General features: G+C 43.3%; 1 long non-coding RNA gene across 3 annotated transcripts in view; it reads left to right on the forward strand.

The window, feature by feature from the left end:
• LOC132538913 (uncharacterized) overlaps nucleotides 1–22,065 on the forward strand; it is a 200,284-nt gene that overhangs the window by 75,224 nt on the left and 102,995 nt on the right. The gene's annotated exons all lie outside the window — the stretch shown is intronic.

A 22,065-nucleotide genomic window follows, 5' to 3' on the forward strand; every position in this document is an offset into this window, starting at 1 on the left:
TACACCAGTCCTTGTGCTTCGCACCATGTGCACTTAACTCACTGTGCTACCTCCCAGCCCACAGGGAGATGTTGTTTTATAGGGCAGTTGTCATCTTGCAACGTTCTGTCTCCCCAAAGTGTGTGCCTGCACACATCACCTATCACCACTGTGGCGTCTCCCTCCACCAGGGGGCACTGTGCCCCCAATCAGTCTGAACAGCCTCTTCCCTGCTCTTTAACATTACTGTATTCAGACATGCTGATCTAGACTAAGGGTTCACTCGTGTGTTACTCTGCCCTTTTCTTTGCTTTGTTCTCAAGTTGCATTTGAGAGTGAGATCATCTGGTATTCATTCTACTCTTTATTGACTTAATAATGATTGACAAGACCATAGGATTGGAGGAGTACCATTCCGCACAACTCCCACCACCAGTTCCACATCCCATCCTCTCCAGTGGAAGCTTTCCTATTCTTTATCCTTCCTGGGAGTATGGGTCATTGTGGGGTGCAGAAGGTGGGAGGTCTGGTTTCTATAATTGTTTCTCTGCTGAAGACGAGCAATGGCAGGTCGATTCATACTCCCTGCCTGTCTCTTTCTTTCCCTAGTGGGGTGGGGCTTGGAGAGGTGGGGTTCTAGGATACACTGGTGAGGTCATCTGCCCAGGGAAGTCAGGTAGGTGTCATGGTAGCATCTGCAACTTGGTGGCTGAAAATCATTAAGATATAAAGCAGAACAAATAGTTTAATAATCAGGAACCTAAAGGTAAGAATATAACAAATGAGATGTAGGGTCTCCATTCTACTCTTGATTTATTTTACTTAACACCAGCCCCTCCAGATAGAGAGGAGAGAGAAAGAGATGAACAAGGAAAAAAGAAAGACACCATAGCACCTCTTCACCACTTAGCTGAAATTGGGTTCTGTTCTTGTAACTAACAGACCATGAGACATTATCATCTGGTTCCTGACTTCCATTTGGCCAACTGCAGACAGTGGACAATAGCACAAAGGCTTGTATAGTAGCTGTCAAAGGAAGAGTTAGCTGGTGCTGTATTGCCTCTGGAGGTGGGGGGCAGGGTTTAGGTTATGGAACATGATGACGGAGGAGGACCTAGTGGGGGTTGTATTGTTATGTGGAAATGTTACGCATGTACAAACTATTGTGTTTTACTGTTGACTGTAAACCATTAACTCCCCAATAAAGAAAAATTTTTTTAAAAAGTTAGCTGGGAGTGCTGAAATGTAGTCTATACTGGTGGCTGGGATACTGTCAGGAGGTGGCACAGTGGATAAAGTGTTGGACTCCCAAACATGAGGTCCTGAGTTCAATCTCTGGTATCACATGTGCCATAGTGATGTTCTGGGGCTCTCTCGCTCTATCTTTCTCAATAAATAAATAAATCTTAAAAAATAATACCGTGGTCTGGGAAGTGACACAGTGGATAAAGCATTGGACTTCCAAGCATGAGGTTCCAAGTTCAATCCTATGCACCAGAGTGATATCTGGTGTCTTTTCTCTCTCTCTCTCTCACTCTCTCTCTCTCTCCCTGTCCTTCTATCTTTCTCATTAATTAATAAATAAAATGTTAAAAAAAATAATGGTGGGGGTAAAGGGGTTGACAGTAGCAAGTAAAGGTGAGGGGCATGACAGGGAGAAGTGTGCATTATCTTGTGGAAGGTCTCTCTCTCTCTCCTTCTCTCTCTTTCTCTCTCTCCCTCTCTCCCTCTCCCTCTCTCTGCCTCCAGGATTATTGCTGGGGCTCTGTGCTAGCACTATGACTCCACTGCTCCTGGAGGCCATTTTTTTCCATTTTATTGGATAGAACAGAGAGAACTCGAGAGAGGAGGGGAAGATAGAGAGGGGAAGAGAAAGATAGACACCTGCTGACCTACTTCTAGTGAGGAGGGTATCTAAGTCTAAGTAGACACTATTTCGTTATGAACTTTATACTGACTCACTGCAGACTATTCTGTACTTTTGCTTTCAGGTCTATTAGACCTGGTCTAATAGACCTGGTCTATTTCTAGGTTTTGGGACTTTGTTAGGAAGTGAATCACCTGGAATGGAATTAGAGAATACTATGAAAGGAAAGGTCTCACCCGAGTTAAGCATGCTGAGGTGGTACTCGTTGCATTGATTAGGTTGGGATCAGCAGACGCACTATCATTTGTTATGAATTGAGAGAAGCATGCAGGGGAGTGAGCCTCATCTTAGAGGTTCCAGGACTGGGGAAATATAGGCTCTATAGAGGAAGCAGAAGGTTCCTGCTATCTTAGGGTTTAAGAAGGCAATAGATAGTTATTTCTATAATCAAATTATTTGGCAATTGGGTTAACTTTGAAAAATCCCTTTGTTAGGATTTGCTGTATCATACATAACATCACCATAATTTATATCCTTTGACATTATTTGTATATAGCTGTGCCACTCTTGGCTTCCGTTCTCCCTGGTCTAAGCTTTTAAGAGAGTCAGCATATCAAAGACTCAGCCTATGGTCTGTGCATTAAAAAGTTTGAGACATTCAATCAATTTTTCCCCTCTCATATTAATTAAATAGTGATTTATATAACTAAAAAGTAATAGGAGTTTATATAAACACCATTCCCACCGCCAAAAGACTGCGTCCCATCCCCACCCCCGGCCAGTGAAGACGAACATCCGCCCTCACCGTCAACCCAGAGATATTTACTTTGGTGCCCTACTCCAAATTCAGTCAAATCCCGCTTTGAGCCTCTCTATTCTTGATCCCTTTGGGAAAATGGACCAAAGATTTTTATGGGGTGCAGAAGGTGGAAGGTGTGGCTTCTGTAATTGTTTCTTTGCTGGATATGGACGTTGACAGGTCCATCCATACCCCCAGTCTGTTTCTGTCTTTCCCTAGTGAGGTAGGGCTCTGGGGAGGTAGGGATCCAGGACACATTAGTGAGGTTGTCTGCCTAGGGAAGTCAGGTTGGTGTCATGATAGCATCTGCAACTTGGTGGCTGTAAAGCATTAAGATATAAAGCAGAATAAATTGTTAAATAATCAGAAACCGGGAGTTAGGAAGATGGCGGACTGAGAAGTTGCTAACAGCGAGTGCTCTGATCCCATCGTCGGCAACGGTTCTAGATGCCACCAGGATGCTGGCTAGGCTTCCCTGGATTGAAGACCCCACCAATGTGTCCTGGAGCTCAGCTTCCCCAGAGACACACCCTACTAGGGAAAGAGAGAGGCAGACTGGGGGTATGGACCGACCAGTCAACGCCCATGTTCAGCGGGGAAGCAATTACAGAAGCCAGACCTTCTACCTTCTGCAACCCTCAACGACCCTGGGTCCATGCTCCCAGAGGGATAGAGAATGGGAAAGCTACCATGGGAGGGGGTGGGTTATGGGGATTGGGTGGTGGGAATTGTGTGGAGTTGTACCCCTCCTACCTTATGCTTTTGTTCACTAATCCTTTCTTAAATAAAAAATTAAAAAAAAAAAGAAAATGGGAAAAAAAATAATCAGAAACCTAAAGTTAAGAATAGCGCAGATGAGATTTGGTGTCTTCACTTTGGAAGAAGCTGGGAAGTCAGTTTTGGGTATATTTCAAGGGCCCATGACTTTAGTAATTTTTGCCTATGTCCAACAGCTAACGTGCAGGTGGGCTAAAAGTTTTGTCTAGAAGATGGTGTCAGTGTTGACAATTGGACTAGAAAGCTGGGTCAGGCCAGAGAGTAATTCCCAAATATGGGAAAAGTATATAAATACTGTTAACTGTAAACCCCATCAATCTGACCTAGGACCCATGTCTGTTCATATGTAGCACAGGAACCTGTGTAACCTCTGCATCCCTGTCGGTCTGAGCTCACGTTCCATGGTCATAGCTGAGAACATTCTAAGCTGCACATATTTTAGGAGCCGTCCTCCTCGATTGAGAGAGTATGTTGATCCAGCCTCCTTTCAGAGAGTGGGGCAGTTTCTACCATTGTTGTTCTACACAATTTTGTTCTACAAAAGGGCTTATGATGTTGTTCCTGATGGAGATGACCAGTGATGGCAGAAAGAGGGATCTGTTAGAGGTCTAGGCCCATCCTATCTATGTGGGCATCCCAGGATTTCCTGACTAGAGTTCCAGATGACAGGGTGGCCTGGTATTGACCAAAAAAGGCCATCATTAAAGTGCCCCGGTCTCTGGCCCTTAACCAGCTTTTGTAGTGCTTACTTTCTGACAAGGTTAGACATAGAGTGATTGAGGGAACTGAAATAGAGAGTGGGAGAGGAGGGTATCTAGGCCTAAGTAGAAAATATTTGATTGTAGGGGCTTGGTGGTAGTGCACCTGGTTGAGCGCACACATTGCAATGTGCAAGGACCTGGGTTTGAGGCCCCCATCCCCACCTGCAGGGGGAAAGCTTCGCAATGGTGAAGCAGTGCTGCAGGTGTCTCTCTGTCTCTCTCCCTCTCTATCATCCCCTCCCCCCTTGATTTCTGACTGCCTCTATCCAATAAATAAATAAATAAAGATAATTAAAAAAAGAAAATATTTGATTAAATACTTTATGGTGCCCTTGTTAGATCTTTCTGTTTGCTTGCTGCACTTAAGTCGAAGTCTACTTACTGTAGCCTATTGCACACTTTTACTTTAAGGTAAAAGTACCCTCTCTCTTGATCCTTACCATTTGATACTGCACCTGCTGATCTCAGCCAAATCAGTGCAACCAGTGTCACCTTGACATGTTTCACTTTTGAATGTGTCCAGAGAATCCAGGCCTGGGATGTCAACCCCCCAGCTCCAATTCTCTGTTGAGACCTTTCCTAGCTCACAGGACTCCTTAGTTCCATTTTGGGTAACACTTTTCCTAACAACATCACAGAACCTAGATATAGACCAGGGCCCATGAGACAGACCACATGTGCACATGTATCCATAAGCTAGGGGAAATATATATATATTAAAAATAATGTATATTATTATATAAATAAATATAAAATATAAATATAAAAATAATATATATTATTATATAAATAAATATATATTAAAATAAATGTGCACAATAGTCTACAGTGACTCAAGTGCAGCAAGCAAGTAGAAAGACCCAAAAAAGACACCATAAAGTACCTAATTAAATAGTTTCTACTTAGACCTAGATACCTTCCTCACCTACTTCCCAGTTCACTTCCCTCAATCACTCTAAGTCTAACCCTGTCAGATAAAGAAATATAAATTCTTAGGTTTTTATCCTTCCTCAGTTTCAAAAGTCTTCCACCCTATGACATTGGTGTCTTCCTTTCTCCTGCAGTGAGTCATAAGGTGTCATTATCAGGAACTCTGAGCCCAGAGGGAACAAAGGAAAATAAAATTTTAGAACGTGTATGGAGAGCTAAACATTTTAAAGAATGACTAGCTTGTTTAGACACAATTGAAAGACTCCCTAGTAGGAGGTGGGGGCATGCAGTGGTGCACTCGGTAGAGCCCACACTTTACCACATACATGGACTCAGGTTCAAGCCCCTATTTCCACCTGCAGGGGGAACGTGTCATAAGTAATGAGGCAGTGCTGCAGATGTCTCTCTCCTTCTCTATCTCTCCCTTCTGCCTTTTGTTCCTCCTCTGTCTCTATCCAAAAAAATTGTTTTTTAAAATTTCAATGAGGAATTTAATGCTTTACAGTGCCTAATCATTGACATAAGCATACAATTTCATTATGTAACAGGCCCCCCAAGTTCCCTTCCTATCCTCCCTCCCCCACCCTCCCCAAAGTCCTTTGCTTTGGTGCAATATACCACATCCAGTCCATGTTTCACTTTGTGCTCTCCCTCCAAAAAAATTTTTTTTAATAAAGAAAGGAAAAATAAAACAAAAATAGCCAAACAAGAGTGGTGGGATTCATCATGCAGGCACCAAACTCTAGCAATAATCCTGCTGGCAAGAAAGGAAGAAAGAAAGAGAGAGTGGGGGGGGGGGGGAAGGGAAAAAAGAAAAGAAGAAATAAGCCAGCTAATGGAGTTGTAAATGCACATGGCTGATAGAAAAGCATCACTTAGGGTACATAGCATAATGGTTATGCAAACAGACTCTCATGCCTGAGACTCCAAAGTCCCAGTTTCAATCCCCTGCACTAGAATAAGCCAGAATTCAACAGTGTTCTGGGAAAGAAAGAAAGAAAGAAAGAAAGAAAGAAAGAAAGAAAGAAAGAAAGAAATAAAGAAAGAAAGAAAGAAAGAAAAAGAAAGGAAGGAAGGCATCCAGGATCCAGGGCCGGGTGGTGGTAGATTGTACATGTTACCATCAACACAGACCTAGGTTCAAGTTCCTGGTCCCCATTTGCAGGGGCAAAGCTTCATGAGTATTAAAGCAGTGCTATAAATATCTCTCTTTCTATCTCCCCCTCCCTTCTCAATTTCTCTCTGTCCTATTAAATAAGAAAAACAGAAAGAAATGGTTACCAGGACTGATGGATTCACTGTGCAGGCACCCAGTCCCAATGATAACAACAGGTAAAAATGAAATAAAATAAGAAAGTCAATTAGATCTATTTTCACCAAAATTAATCAAGCCAAGAAGAAAATAGAGCTGGAAAAAGAGAGATAACAGTGGATTTGACTTGTTAAGTTTTCTTACATTATGATTCAAGGTGATTGATTTTCAAATAAATGGGCCTCCTGGGTTATATAGACTTGCTGGGGCCATTCATCTGCCAAGGACTGTTTTCCCTCACCTCAGAAGAGCTCATGGTCCTTCAGGCATCAATCATTGCTCGTCTTTTCATTAGGTCGTTTCCATAGGCTGTTTCACTCTTTGGTTATTGGGTTTCCTCATTTCCTCTACCTTTTTCAAAGTTAGGAATTGGTCCTGCACACGCTGGACTCCGTGGTCCTGGCACAGAGCACCCTGGGCCTCATCCTTTGAGTCTGTTCCATCCTTTCTACAGTGAAGGAAGGTGCTAGAGTGGATGAACACTGTGCTACAGTGCCTGGCTACTGGGGGAAGATGGCACAGACCCACCTGGCCTTGCCAGGCTCCTGCATCCTGCCACTCAGCCAGACTCTGGTTTCCCTGCCTCTGGGCACTGGGTGAGGTCTGGGGAGCTGGGACTTGTCCAGACCTGAAAACAAGCAGCCCTGCCTCAGTAGGCCACACTCTGAAGCAAATAGACCTATTGTCAGTAATTTTCTTTGCCCAGAAAATAGGTGATTCAGATTCTGAAAAGTTTGCAGTCTTTTGCCTTAGTATATCTCTACCTGCCATTCCCAGAGATACAGTTATTTTGTTTCCATTTCTGACAGGGAGGAATTGATGAGAGGGGAAGAAAGAGACACCTGCTTAACCACTCATGAAGCCTCTCCCTTCCATGTGGGCACTGGGGGGCTTGAATTCGGACCCTTGCCCATAGTAACATATGCACTCTACTGGGTGCAACAGCTCCCAGGAATAGTTCTGACTTCAATTTGTAGACTAACTTCAGGGGGGCTTATCTTTCAGTCTGATCATATGAAAGCTCCAGATTAGAAAGCAGATCACAGTGAGATTTACTGTGTTTATGCCCGCATACTGTAGCATCTCATTAAATAACCAGATTTGGGTGGCAAAGAAGGAGAGGACTCTGGCTTGTAGAACTTGCTCCTTTCCATAGCACTGACACTCTCATGATGAAGTGCCAAAGTAATACCACTGAGCTTGTGAGCTGGAGACAGATACACACAGACAGCTTTCACAAACTGAGAGCAGCAGTCTCCAACACAATTTATAATCTGATTTCTAGTCTGATTATGTCCAAGTCCCAGCATTGCTGCTGGTAGTTAGGCGAGCAGATTGCATTATTTCCATTTTATAGATGACAGCTATTAGATGACCCACATAGACCATTAGTATTATATTTATTTACAGCATGTGTGTTGTAACACAGACCAGATGTGGATTTCCAATAAACATATATATGAAATTTGGGTTTTTTATAACCTTTAAAGAATTCATTCATGAAAGGATATGGAAAGATCAAGAGATAAAAGGGAAAGGAAAGGAAAGAAAAGAAAAGAAAAAGGAGAACAGAGGAGAGGAGAGGAGAGGAAAGGAAAGGAAAGAAAGAGAAAGGAAAGGAAAGGACAGAAATATCAAAGAACATAGAGTAGTCTGCAGAAGATGTTATATAGTGACTGGACTGGCTTTCCTAAGAGAGGTAGGGATGGATTGGGGAGGGAGAGAATTGTCTCACACTGAAGAAAAGTCCTTCTAAGATATTTAGAATAGGCCTGCCCCTGCCTGGGAGATAGCATAATGGTTATGCAAACAGACTTTCGTGCCTGAGACTCTGAGGTCACAGGTTCAATCCATAACCAGAGCTGAGCAGTGCCCTAATAAAGCAAAACAGGCTAGCCCCAGACATATCACTTTGGCATGTGAAATATTTTGAATTCTGATCTGTCAAGGTCCTTTAGACCTCTGAAAAACTTTGCTACTCCTTTAACTACCTTGATGAATAAAAACTGGGTGTATTACCTACAATTCAATTTTTTTCGTTAGAGTCAAAGAGGCAGCAAGTGTGTGAAAGATCACAGCTCCAAAGCTTCTTTCAATGCAGTGAAGCCCAGGCTCAAACCTGGGTGAGACACCATACAAGTGAGTTATTTTTACAACCCCAGAATTGATTTTTTCCTTCCAGAAACCTCTCTTTTTATTCTTATTTTTGGTTTCTATTTCAGTGATAATTTTTTATTAGCAATAAAATACTGATTTACAAAATTACATGTCAACAAGGATGTAATTCCACACCATTCCTATCACCAGAGTTCTGAATCCCCAATCCCTCCATTGGAAGTCACCATGGTTTTCCCAAGGTTGCAGACATGGGTTGACCATCATTTCTACAACTATCTGTCTACATTTGTACACAGTTGCCCCCTTTTTCTTCCAGGTCCAGTCTTCTCTTCCTCTCCAAGCCACACATAATCATATCATTACATCCAAATATCCCTCCCCTTTTTTCTCTTCTCTCTCTAGGTGCTGATGGAGCCAGAGTTCAGAGCCCTCTTATCCTCTTACTCCTATCACTTTTCCCTCACTGGGAGTATGGGTCAAGATTATTTCTGGGATGTAGAAGGTGGGAGTTCTGGCTTCTGTAATTGCTTCTCCACTGGGCATGGCCACTGGCAGGTTGATCCATACCCCCATCCTGAGGAAATCTTTCTACTGGAGAAACTATCTATGTGGTAATAACTGCAAAACATCTGGTCTTTATCACAGGAATTACCCTCATTTTGTCATGTGACAAAAGGAAGCCTCTCACTCAGGACGTATACCTTCATGTTGCCCCATTTATTTTAGAATCTACAACCATTTAGAATCTTATGAGTATGCAGTCAAATTTGCTCTTTTCTTCCACTAACCTGTTGTTAGGGTCAGAAGGCTGTGAACCTCAGGTCCACTAGGACTGATACCCAGAAATTTTGTGACCAAGTGTTTTTTTTTTTTTTTTCTCCGTCACTGAGAGGGAAGAGAATTGAATTTGGAGAATACCTAAAGAGAAAGTCAGGTCCTTTGTTTCCCTTACCTAGAGGGAAGATGAAAAGAATACCAAAGGAAGTAGTAATAGATGTGGGCATGGCTTAGAAAGGAAGAGGAAGGTGAGGGCCTTGGAAAGTCTATAAAAGACTCCAGCTTGCCAATTTGCCAATTCAATTTGCCCAAATAACCAACACTTTTAAATAGATATTTTCATTTTTCTAAATAAAATTTGTAATGCCTGATTGCAGCTTTCCCAATTCTTTGTGCAATTAAACCATGGCAAAACAGACACAATGGGAAAGACACCTCAGTCTAACCCCCCCCCACCCCCAGAATACTACCTGATGTTAATTTGATTGCTTGACCCAAAGTAGTAGTAGGAATTTTCTTCTTCATCTCTACAACACCAAGCACTGCAAAAAAAAAAAAAAAAAAAAAAAGGGTCACTCTGAGGCCTGCAGTTGGGGAATTCCTGAGAAAGCTTCAGCAGCCTTGGTGGAGGTCGAGGGTGGCAGTAGGTGGAAAAAGAAAAGACAGAGCTTCATTTAAGAAAGAACTGCACTCCCACAGAAAGTGTGGCACAATCAATGTGGGCCTCAGGATGGAAACAGCAGGCTAGGAAACACTTCAAATGTGAGCCAAGAGTTGGCCTGAGAAGGTGATGGAATTATAAGAAAGAAAATCTGGGTGGGGACTGAAAAGGAAGATGGGGAGAGCAAGACAGCAGAAAGTGGGCTAAACCAAGGAGCCTCAACAGAATTAAAACAAACAAGTGGACACAGGAAAGAGAGTTCTTTTAACTGAGATCCTTGGAGAGGTTGGTGGGACCTGACCTATCCTCCGTCCTCTACTTCTGTTTGTAGCCTAGGCATGAGAAAAGCCATAATATCCCACATTGGAATGAAAATAACAAGTACCCAGTGTTATTATTCTGGACACTTGGCCAGGATACTCAATTTCTGTAACTGTGGTTTATGATTGAAACATCTGCCCCACCACATGATCTAATCCCTCCGAATAAACTGGAGTCCCTGGGATTTTTAATCATATGGCAGGAAAGAGCTTTCCTTGTGGAATACAAATTCCAGGGAGGGCCCAAAATCAAGTTGCTTTTGAACCACGTTCCCATGAATGGGGCTGGCCCAATGTGTGGATTTGGTGATGCATAGTAAATAGCAGGTCTCTGGGTTTTGCTTGATAGCACAGGATTCTTGGGAGCTGGTCCTCCTGTAAGCAGCAGAGCAGTCTTGGGGAACCAGGACAGCCTGAAATGTTGCAGGGGAAATTAGCCAGGGTTCAAGGGGGAGCCCCAGGACCACCAGTTTACTCCCAAGAGAATTCAGTCATGATGCCAACTTGGGAAGAATGACAAGTGATTCCATGGTTATGTATAAAGGGTATAAACTATTACAAAGGTATGAGTTTGAAGTTGTGCAAAAGAATATTAAGGTACAAAGAAAGTTTGTGGAGGGGCAGGGTGGTGGCACACCTGGCTGAGTGCACGTTACAATGCGTGAGGACCCGGGTTCAAGCCCCTGGTCACCACCTGTAGGGGGAAAACCTTGTGAGTGCTGAAACAGGACTGAAAGTGTTTCTCTATCTCTTTCTCTTCCCCTCCCAACTTCTGGCTGTGTCTGTCCAATAAGTAAAAAAAAAAAAAAAAAAAAAAGTTCATGGAGACAGACCTAGGCGGACAATGAAGAGAGAGAAAAGGCCTGCCCATGTCTTTCCTTCTCTTAAATTCCTCATCATCATCATACCTGGGGGCAGCTTCCTGTTGGTCCAATGAGACCACCTGTCTTTTTATTTATTTATTTTAAAATTATTGTTATTAATTTATTTATAAAATAAAAAATATCAACAAGACCATAGGATAAGAGTGGTACAATTCCACACAATTTCCACCACCAGAGTTCTGTATCCCATCCCTTCCCTTGAAAACTTTTCTATTCTTTATCCCTCTGGGAGCATGGACCCAGGGTCATTATGGGGTGTAGAAGGTGGAAGACCTGGCTTGTGTAGTTGCTTCTCCACTGAATATGGGTGTTGGCAGGTCACTCCATACTCCCAGCCTGTTTCTATCTGTCCCTAGTGGGGCAGGGCTCTGGAGAGGTGGGGCTCCAGGGTACATTGGTGTCTGGGGAAGTCAGGTTGGCATCATGGTAGCATCTGGAACTTGATGGCTGAAAAAGCATTAAGATATAAAGCAGACAAATTGTTTAATAGTCAGGAACCTAAAGGTAAGAATATAGCAGATGGGCTTTGGGGTCTCCATTTTGGAAAAAGCCAGAGGTCTATTTTAGGTATATTCCAAGGGGCCCATGACCACTAATTTTTGCCTGAGCACGACAGCTAACATGCAGGTGGGCCAAAGATATTTTCTGGGGAGATGGTGTCCGAGCTGGAAATAGGACTAGAAAGCTGTATCAGGGAAGACAGTAGCTCCCAATTATGGGAAAAGTATATAAGTATCATTTTATAGTGTCTTTTATTTATTTATTTTTTTAGGTCTTTCTACTTGCTGTGTTGTGTCACTGCAAACTATTGTACACTTTTGCTTTAAGGCGTATGTTTTCCCCTAGCTTATGGGTACATGTGCACATGTGTGCTGTCTCATAGGCCCTAGAGATCACCTGTCTTTTTCACAGTGTCCTATGTGTGGTTACCTTTCTAAAACTCCTCCCATAGAGAAAAAGGTGTTTCCTTTGTGAACTAGAAAAATGTGTCCCACTACTTCCTGGTGCTGTCTTTAAGTTCTTACCCACAGGTATGAGGAAACGTGATAATATAAAACAAAGTGACTGTGTCCCAGCTGTCTGAGACTTCAGGCCTCCTGCCCCTCAGAACTACCTACCCCTAACAAAACCACTCTGGGGAGGGATTGGCTCAAGAAATTAGCACTATGGAAAAGACTGAACTGAAAAATGCATCTTTTAATAAGATGATGCCTTTGCAGACAGTGTTATTGCCCAAGTCAGTGGGACAACTTCCACTCCTATTTGTAGCCTGTGCAAAATCTCTCAGTCTCTTCCATGGCCCACAAAAGAGTAGGAATAGCAACACGCACACGCACACTATCCCAGTCTCTTTTGGAAGCCAACATTAAGATCTACTGTTGAGGGACCGGAGGTACCTGAAGGGCACCGCCCAGAAAATGGGAGTGGTGACAGGTGTGGCTTGGAAAGGTGGAGGCGGAGTTTGCGTGTTAAAAGGGAGATTTGTGGGAGCAGCTCAGTCTCTGTCCAAATCATCATGTGAGTACTGGCTCCCACCTCTCTCCCTCTCTCCTCTCTCCCTCTCCCTCTCTCCCTCTCTCTCCCTCTCTCTCCCTCTCTCCCTCTCTCTCCCTCTCCCTCCCTCTCCATCTCTCTCTCCCTCTCTCCCTCTCTACCCCTCTCCCTCTCTCCCCCTCTTCCCCTCTCCCTCTCTCTCTCTCCCCCTCCCCCTCCCTCCCTCTCTCTCCCTCTCTCCCCCTCTCCCTCTCTCCCTCTCTCCCTCTTTCCCCCTCTCCCTCTCTCCCTCTCTCTCTCCCTCTCTCTCTCCCTCTCTCCCTCTTCCTCTCCCCCTCTCCCTCTCCCTTTCCCTCTCCCTCTCCTCCCCTCTCCCCCTCCCCCTCTCTCTCCTCCCCCTCTCCTCCCCTCTCCCCCTCCCCCCTCTCTCCTCCCCCTCTCTCTCCCTCTCCCTCTCTCCTTCTCTCTCCCTCTCTCTCTCTCTCCCTCCCTCTCCCTCCCTCCCTCTCATCCTAAGATGTGGATGTTCTCAATTTTCTCTAATAAAAATTTTAAATTCCTGAAAATCGTGCTCTCTTCTCAATTCTTTTTTTTTTTTTTTAATTTTAATTTAATTTTTTTTTTACCAGAGCACTGATCAGCTCTGGTTTATGGTGGTGCAAGGGATTGAACCTGGGACTTAGAAGCCTCAGGCTTGACAGGCTGTTTGCATATTATGCTATCTACCCCAGCCCATTATGCTATCTACCCTAGCCCTCTCCTCAATTCTTTGTTGAGATAATGCATGATGAAATTTTTAAATGTTGGGGAAAATAAGCGTTGGCTCCACATCTCTCCAATCACTACCCTTCTGGGCTGGGGAGATAGCATAATGGTTATGCAAAGAGACTTTCATGTCTGAGGCACCAAAAGTTCCAAGTTCAGTCCTCAGCATTAACATAAGCCAGAGCTGAGCAGACCTCTAGGAAACAAGAAACAAATAAACAGAAAACTATCATTCTAACCAAATTTCACCTTGGGATTTTTTTTTAGAAGCCCAGATAGAAGAGCCATGTTTGCATGCAGACTCTGGCTCCAGATCGAAGAATCTTAATTCCAGATGCTCTAGTCCAGCTTTGTAAGAAAAGAATCTTGATCAAAGGTGGCTTAGCATACGGCATCCTTGGCATCCTTGTCCATTCTGTCTGACTGGCTGCTCCAGAAATCTTTTGGTTCTGTGCCAGTCTGCAGCATAGCTCGAGAGCCAGAATTTTTGTTACTCTCCAGGCAGTGTGGCTTTTGCTGCGGTGTGTGTGTGTGTGTGTGTGTGTGTTCTGTGAGCTGACACCACTGCCACCTCAGGCTGCAGCTGGCATTGACGGCAGAAGCGCTGAGTCACTGGCTGTACTACATCACGGTTTCATTGTCCTTTCTTCCTCTCTAGGCTCTTATGAGCTTCTACAATGTTTTTGTCTTGTTTTTGCCTCAGGGCCTATCCTGGTGAGGAAATCGGGGTGTGAAAACCCAGAGAAGTCATCCAGAGAAGAACAGAAGTCATCCAGAGACACAGCTGGTCCTCTCTGGCTGCTGCTAAGAACACTCAGCACCCTACATTGGCAGAGAGCATTTGAGCAGGGGAGGAGGCCAGGGTGCCTGGGGGTACTTACGTTCTGGTTCATTTTTCTGCAGCTCTCTCTGCATTGGGTTTAACAATCTCTTTATGTATTCTAAATCCGAAGTTCTTTGTGTCCTGTTTTAGCACAAGTGTAACAGGTGGTGCTAATTATTTGTGTGACATAAATTCCTGGAGCGCCAACCTTTGGAGAGTGCCATACACCTTTCTTTAAACCCCTATTTTGACCTAAATTTGTCATCATCTTACAATGTTTTGTTATAAAAGTCTGTATTATGAAAAAAATGGGGAGAACCAGAAAGCATAAAAGACAAGATAAAAATTATTCATGGCCCAGCATGTTGGGGTGATCACCATGAATATTTTGATGTACTATTTTCTATTTTTTCCCTATATACCAGTTAGTATGTACATACATTTTGCATCACAAGACCCATGCAATATATTCTATTTACACTGAAAAATATTCTATGAAGATATTCTTATGTTGTTAATAACCGTATTCCAGAAGTGCCACAGTTAGTACAGTGTGAACAAAGAGATGCACCAATATGTTCATATTTTTAACCAGAGTACTGATCAACTCTGGTTTCTGGTGGTGCAAGGGAGAAGGGGGGTGGTGGCAGTTTGAACCTGAGACTTCGGAGTCTTAGGCACCGAAATCTCTTTGCATAACCATTATGCTATCTCTCCTATACCTTAACTGTATCTTTACTTTTGTGTGCTGTACCACATCCCTATTTCTGTTTGTAAGCACTTTTTTTTTTTTTAGATTTTACTTATTTTATTTATATGAGAGCTCGAGAGAGCCTAGAGCATTGTTTAGTTATGGTTTAAGGTGGGGCTGGGAATTGAACCTGAGACCTCAGAGCCTTAGGCATGAAAGCAAAATCATTAAGCTATCTCCCTAGACTTACATCTCTGTTTCTAGGCTCTTTCTCTTGCCAAAACAGCCTGATCCCTGGGTTCTATTTTTGCCTTCCACCTCTGCAATATTTCTAAAGCATTTCACCAGGCAACCATCCCATGACATCCCCCCCCCCTTTTTTTTTTTTTTTTTTTTGCCTTTTGAGAACTCCTAGTGGGCATCTATTTGGGCCAGACGTTCCTTATCTTGAGGGCACATCAGAATCCCTTTAAGAAAGAGTGCTGGAGAGGCCCCAGGTTCAGCCCCCCAGCACCACCACATGCCAGAGCTGAACAGTACTTTAGCCAACAAACCAACAATGCTGGACTATATCCACAGTTTCAGATTTGGGAGGGCTGGTTAGGGTGCTGGGACAAATTCTGAATGAATGTGATCTGTGCTGAGACCACTCATAAAGGGAATGAAAAATTTACGATACTCCAGGTTCTCTTGGTTCCTTATCCTTCTCTCTTAGAATATATATATATATATAGATAGATAGATAGATAGATAGATATAGATATAGATATATAGATATATCTTTAGTACAAAGATGAAAATTTTTAATCCCCAAATATTTTTTTCACCTATTTCATGAGAGAGAAATGTCAGAGTAGCACTCTTGAACGTGCAGTGCTGAAGACTGAACTCTGAACCTTATGTGTGCAAGTCCAGAGATCTACAACTGCAGGTGCCACCTACAGGGACGCCAAAGCCCTTACTTTTAATCACTACTTGTGCTGTCTTCTCTTGGTGTCATCTTTTTTTTTAAAGTATTTTAAATTTTTTATGTTTATTTATCTGTTATTGGATAGAGACAGAGAGAAATTGAGAGGAAGGGGGAGACAGAGAGAGAGAGAGCTGTAGCCCTGCGTCATCACTTGTGAGGCTTTTTCCCCTCCAGGTGGGGATCAGGGCCTTGAACCTGGATCCTTGCGCACTGTAATGTGTGCGCTTAACAAGGTGCACCACTGCCTGGCCCTTCTCTTGGTATCATCTATGCAGAGAGAACAAAAACCTTCCCTCCCCCAACGAAGGGACAAGGATGAACCCAGGGTTTCACATATTCGTGATACTACTGAATCTCCTCCTCTTGGCCTATGTATTTAGGGGGCTTTTGCTTATGGTATTCTCGTGTGGTGATGGGTAGATCCAACCTATGGCCTCATCTATGAAGGCCACACACCACTAGGCCCCAGAATTATTTTCTTCTTTTTTTCAATTTTTTAAATATTTATTTATTTTCCCTTTTGCTGCCCTTGTTGTTTTTTATTGTTGTCGTAGTTATTATTGTTGTTGTTAATTGATGTCGTCGTTGTTTAGATAGGACAGAGAGAAATGGAGAGAGGGACAGAAAGACAGACAGACACCTGTAGACCTGCTTCACCGCCTGTGAAGCGACGCCTCTCCAGGTGGGGAGCCAGGGTCTGGAACCAGGATCTTTAAGCCGGCCCTTGGGCTTTGCGCCACATGCACTTAACCCACTGGGCTATCGCCCAACTCCCTGAATTATTTTCTTAATGGAGGATTGGAACACGAAGGTTGGAAGAGGCTCTCCAGCACTCCTGCCACGGAGTGTCACTCAGCTGTTACCTTTGCTCTGTGATCCTAAAGAACGAAGATGTGTAACTTGATATAGAAAAACTACATTTCCCAGAATTCCTGGTGACAAGCAACAACAACAACAAAAAGTGCCCTTGGTGGTCTTGGAGGTGGCGCAGTGGATAGAGCACTGGGTTCTCAAGCCTTAAGTCCCGAGCTCAATGCCCGGCAACACATGTACCAGAATGATATCTGGTCCTTTCTCTCTCTTCTGTCTTTCTCATTAATAAATAAATAAAATACAGAGAGGGGGACAGAAAGACAGACAACAACACACCTAGTAATGGAATAAAATAGGAAGCAACACTAGTGCTGTCCACCCTTCTGCCTCAGTTTACCCGAAAGAACCCAATCTCAGTTGGAAGGCATATAACCAGTGAACTTTTGCCTGATAGTGGGCAGTAGGTATCCTCTTTGCAGATACACCTCTCTCTGTCTCACTTTCCAGACAGATGATTCCTTTCTACTGTCTGCTCATCTCATCTCTTGGTGATTATTTATTAATTTGTTTATTCTAATAAACTTTCTATAACCTTTGCTGCATGTTGCCTTATTTTCTCATGTCCCCATGTACATTGCCAGCTGGAAGATGACAAATAATGTCTATCTCTAATTTAAGACAATAAAACCACATTCTTGTACTATTAATTAATGTTTGTTGGTTTTATGGTAGCCCTTCAAAGGGAATAGCACAAAGTCAGTGATTTCTATATTAATATAGGTAAGAACTCCATGTTAATTTGGGGGGTACGAACTGTCCCTGTAACATTCCTGAGAGTGAGGACCAGCCTGCTCTGTCCTTCACTCTCCATGCACCACACTCTCCCAGAGAGCCAACTCCATAGGAAATGCACAGATGCCCAGACTGTTTGTTAAAGGAAATGACACATTATCCTCTTCCCAACATCTGGTAATTCCTGAAAGACAGGCCCCGATATTACTGTTGGCTCACCAGAGGCCTGTGTCTGTTTTCCCCAGGGAGGTGGGGGTGATGGTGAACTCAGAAGGACAGAGTCTATTTTTGGTGTCAGCCCAAAGGGATGCCTTGAGGAGGGGGCGGAGGGTCACCAGCACTGCTGTTCTGTTCAGTGAGCCAGGATTTTGAGCTTCCTTCCTGTCCAGCCCTGAGCAGCAAGTCTTGTTCTAACATTTTCTCACATCTCCCATGGAGAGCTGAGAAATTTTATTTTATTGTTTTTTTTTTTTTTTTTTTTTGCTTTTTTACCACCAGGATTATTGCTGGGACTCAGTACCTGCATGGCTCCACTGTTTCCAACAGCCTCTTTTTTTTTTTTTTTTTTTTTTTAAATAGAGGTGGAGAGACTGAGAGAACTGGAGAGGAAGAGAGAGAGAGAGACAGAGAGAAGAAGAGACACCTGCAGCACTGGTCTTCCACTTGTGAAATTTCCCTCCTACAGGTGAGGACTGGAAACTTCAATTGAGTCCTCGAGCATGGTGATGTATGTGTTCTACCATATGCGCCTGAGGTTTTGAAATGTTAATGACTAGACACTAGGGCAGATGGCTTGACTATATGGGAAAACGCATCTAACAAGACTCTGGGCATTGAGGCTGTAGCAGAAAGGCACTGTGTCAGATTGAGCCATCCTAATGTGCAGCAGTGACTTAAGAGAGACTCAGTAGCACCTCATCAGTCAAATCTTGCTGGGAATGCACATCTGCTTCCTTTATAAGGTATTCAGGGGAAGTAAAACTTCAACATGCAAAAAGAATAGATAAGGGGCCTGGTGGTGGCATACCTGGTAGAGGGCACATGCTACCATGTACAAGGACGTGGGTTCAAGGTCCCAGCCTGTGGGATGGGGGTAGGGAAAGCTTCATGAGTGGTATAGCAGAGTTGCAAGTGTCTCTTTTCCTCTTCCACTCTATCTCCCCATCCCTTCTAAATTTATCTCTGTTCTATCAAGTAAAAAGGAGAAAAAAGAAGGCAAAAGTGGATACAGAGAGCAGTGGATTTGTAGAGACCCAGCAGTAATCTTGGTGGCAATAAAGAAAGAGGGGGCTGGGCAGTGGTGTGCTCAGTTGAGCATACACATTAGCATGTGCAAGGACTTGGGTTCGAGGGAAGCTTCATAAGTGGTGAAGCAGGTCTGCAGGTGTCTCTCCTTCTCTGTCTCCCTCTCTCCTCTCAATTTCTCTTTGTCTTAGCAAATAAAATAGAAAAAAAAAGGTAAAAAACAGTCTCTGGGAGCGGTGGATTCATAATGTAGGCACTGGGCCCCAGTGATAACCCTGGTGCAAAAAAAAAAAAAAAAAAAGAAAGAAAAGAGAATAAGAGAGTGGCGTCCAGCTTCCTTGGATTGACTGATTTTGTTAAGTGAGAAGCAAAGCCTTAATTTTTTTCAGTGGAAGATCCAGATGGAAATCTCCAGATTCACCCCATGCAGCATCTAGACCAGTGGAACAGCTTTTAATAGAGGTCTGAAGGAAGCAGATCTGGTTCTCACTGAATTTGCATAGGACTGGGGAGTGGGTGCAGCAGACTGAGGAGGGCACTCCGGCCTGGCGATCCGAGGGCATTTGTTGTGCCAGGCTTTTGTTTTGTTCCACCCAGAGCACGCTGGTGAAGGCATCCTGGGAATTCGGCCTGCAAACAGAAAGGGCACTTCCTTGTGTGGGTTTCCTGTTTAGGTCTGCGTAGAAACCCAAAGGATTGCTTGGTCTCATAAATCCTCTGGACATTACTGATGGAGATGTCCTGGCTAGAAGCCATGGGAAAACTGCACAAAAATAGAAGGGAGGGAAGCACATTCACTCTCTGGATTCTGGGTGGGTTTTTAGACTTCGTGTAGGATCTATAAACATAGGGGTGGTGGTGGTGGGTTGTCACTAGAGAGAATGAACATTAAAGTTCTTTCCAGCTTTGCATTCTCAGATTCCTTTTTCCAGTCAGGGTACACCAGGCAGGTCAGCTTTGTAGTAAAGTGGGGGGCGGTGGCACAGTGGGTTAAGCGCACGTGGCGCAAAGCGCAAGGACTGGCAGTAAGGATCCCGGTTCGAGCCCCCGGCTCCCCACCTGCAGGGGAGTCGCTTCACAGGCGATGAAGCAGGTCTGCAGGTGTCTATCTTTCTCTCCCCCTCTCTGTCTTCCCCTCCTCTCTCCATTTCTCTCTGTCCTATCCAACAACGAACAACATCAACAATGGTAATAATAATAACCACAAGGAGGCTGCAACAAAAGGGGGAAAAATGGCCTCCAGGAGCGGTGGATTCATGGTGCAGGCACCGAGCCCAGCAATAACCCTGGAGGAAAAAAATAAATAAATAAAGTGAGAGGGGTCACCACACAGAAGCAGGATGAAAGTAATGGGATGGGGGAGGCTGGGGAGACATTTCATGCCTGAGGCTCTGACCTTCCAGGTTCAATTCCCAGCACCACCATAAGCCAGAGTTGAGAAGTGCTCTGGTCTCTTTATCCATATCTTTCCCTCTCTCTTTTCCATTAAAAATAAATAATTAAATGTGTTTTGAAAAGAGAAAGTTGTTATGGGAGGATAGACAGTTAATTGGCAAGTCTTTTAAAAAAATTCTATTTTCTTCCTTTTCTCTTTGTTTCTTTGTTTTTTACCAGACCATTTCTATGTTCCTGTTTATGGTGGTGATGGGGACTGAACCTAGGAACTCTGATGCCTCAGGCATGGAAGATATATATTTTAATATTTTATCTGAGAGAGAGAAGGAAAGAATAGACTTTTTTTTTTTAATTTATTTTTTTTAACCAGAGCACTGCTCACCTCTGGCTTATGGTGGTATGAGGGATTGAACCTGGGAACTTAAAGCCTCAGGCATGAGAGTCTATTTGTATAACCATTATGCTAGCTCCACCCCACCCCCTCCCCAGGAAGAAAGAAAGAAAGAAACAAAGAAAGAAAGGGAGGAAAGGAGGAAGGAAGAAAGAGAAAGTCCAGAGCACAGTGCTGGGGATTGAACCTAAAACCCCAGAGTCTCAGGCATGAAAATTTTTTGCTGCACCATTGTCTCTCTTCATCCCCTAGAAAGACATTTTACATAACCATTGCACTATCTCTTCATCCAGCCACATCTTTTAAGCACCTCCACAGAAAGACAGTACTTTTGAATTCTGGTAATTCCTAGACTTTCCTAAACAATTTATTCCCAAAATGACAGACAGCAGGTTTAGGAGTCTTGTGGGAGTCTTGTTAGTGCATTTTGGCATAAAGCAAGTTCACAGAACAGAACCCAAGGTGGGAGATATGGTGAGTGTTAGGAGACCTTGCTGATTTCAAATGTCTTCTTGACTCCTGTCTTTCTCAGTTTCTGCATATGTCAAGAAGATATTCAAACTTGTAGAAGGGGAGAAGCCATGTCTTCTTTCTTATTCAGTGGTTGAATCTACATGTTCTTTGATGAATACTCCATAAAGTCCGAGGAGACAAGTTATCTGGAAAAGCACAGGACAAAAATACACTTTCTTACTGATGTTTCTTACGTCGCCCATCTTTTGCTCCAGTGAAGACATTTTTGTGGTTTTGTGTTCTGTTTTCTCATTTGTGCTTGTTTAAGGGGCCACTATGCAGCTTAGTGGTCAAGCACAAACTTTGCATATATGAGGGTCTGATTCCTAACAGCTCTCTTGAACACACACACACACACACACACACACACACACACACCATCTGGGAGTGTACACTTTTTCTGGAATACATTAACTTCCTTCTTCGGGTGAGACTGTGCTCTAGTATGTTGATTAGATTTTCTATGTAAATGTGGACAAAACTATGCAGCAGTATTTCTCAAGACAAGATTTTTACTTTCTTCAAACACAGTGTTACCTTATCTCAGTTCTCTTGGGTATGAATTCTGATAATTGTCTGTATACTTCATTTCCCTGAACATGTTCTTGCAGGTAAATAAACAAGCAAAGGGAAATGATTTCCAAGGTCTCATTTCCTTTCCCAGATTTGCTTTTATATATCTGAAATATATTCTCCTTTTCCTTTCCTGACTTTAAACTCGTTCTTAATAATGAAGTGGGAGAAAGGTAAAGTGATATGAAGTTCTAAGCTTTCTGGGTCTTCCCTCCTTAGAATATTAGTCTTGAGGAATGTGTTTTCAAAAATAAAGTTTTTGGGGTTGTGGGATAGTGTACCCATTATCATGCACAAGGATCAGGGTTCAAGCCCCAGTCTTCACCTGAAGGGGTTAAGCATTACTAACAATACAACAGTACTACAGTATCTCTTTCACCTCTCTCTCTCTCTCTGTCAGAAAAGAAAGAAAAGT

Source organism: Erinaceus europaeus, chromosome 6, assembly GCF_950295315.1.
Source record: "Erinaceus europaeus chromosome 6, mEriEur2.1, whole genome shotgun sequence".
Classification (NCBI taxonomy): Eukaryota; Metazoa; Chordata; class Mammalia; order Eulipotyphla; family Erinaceidae; genus Erinaceus; species Erinaceus europaeus.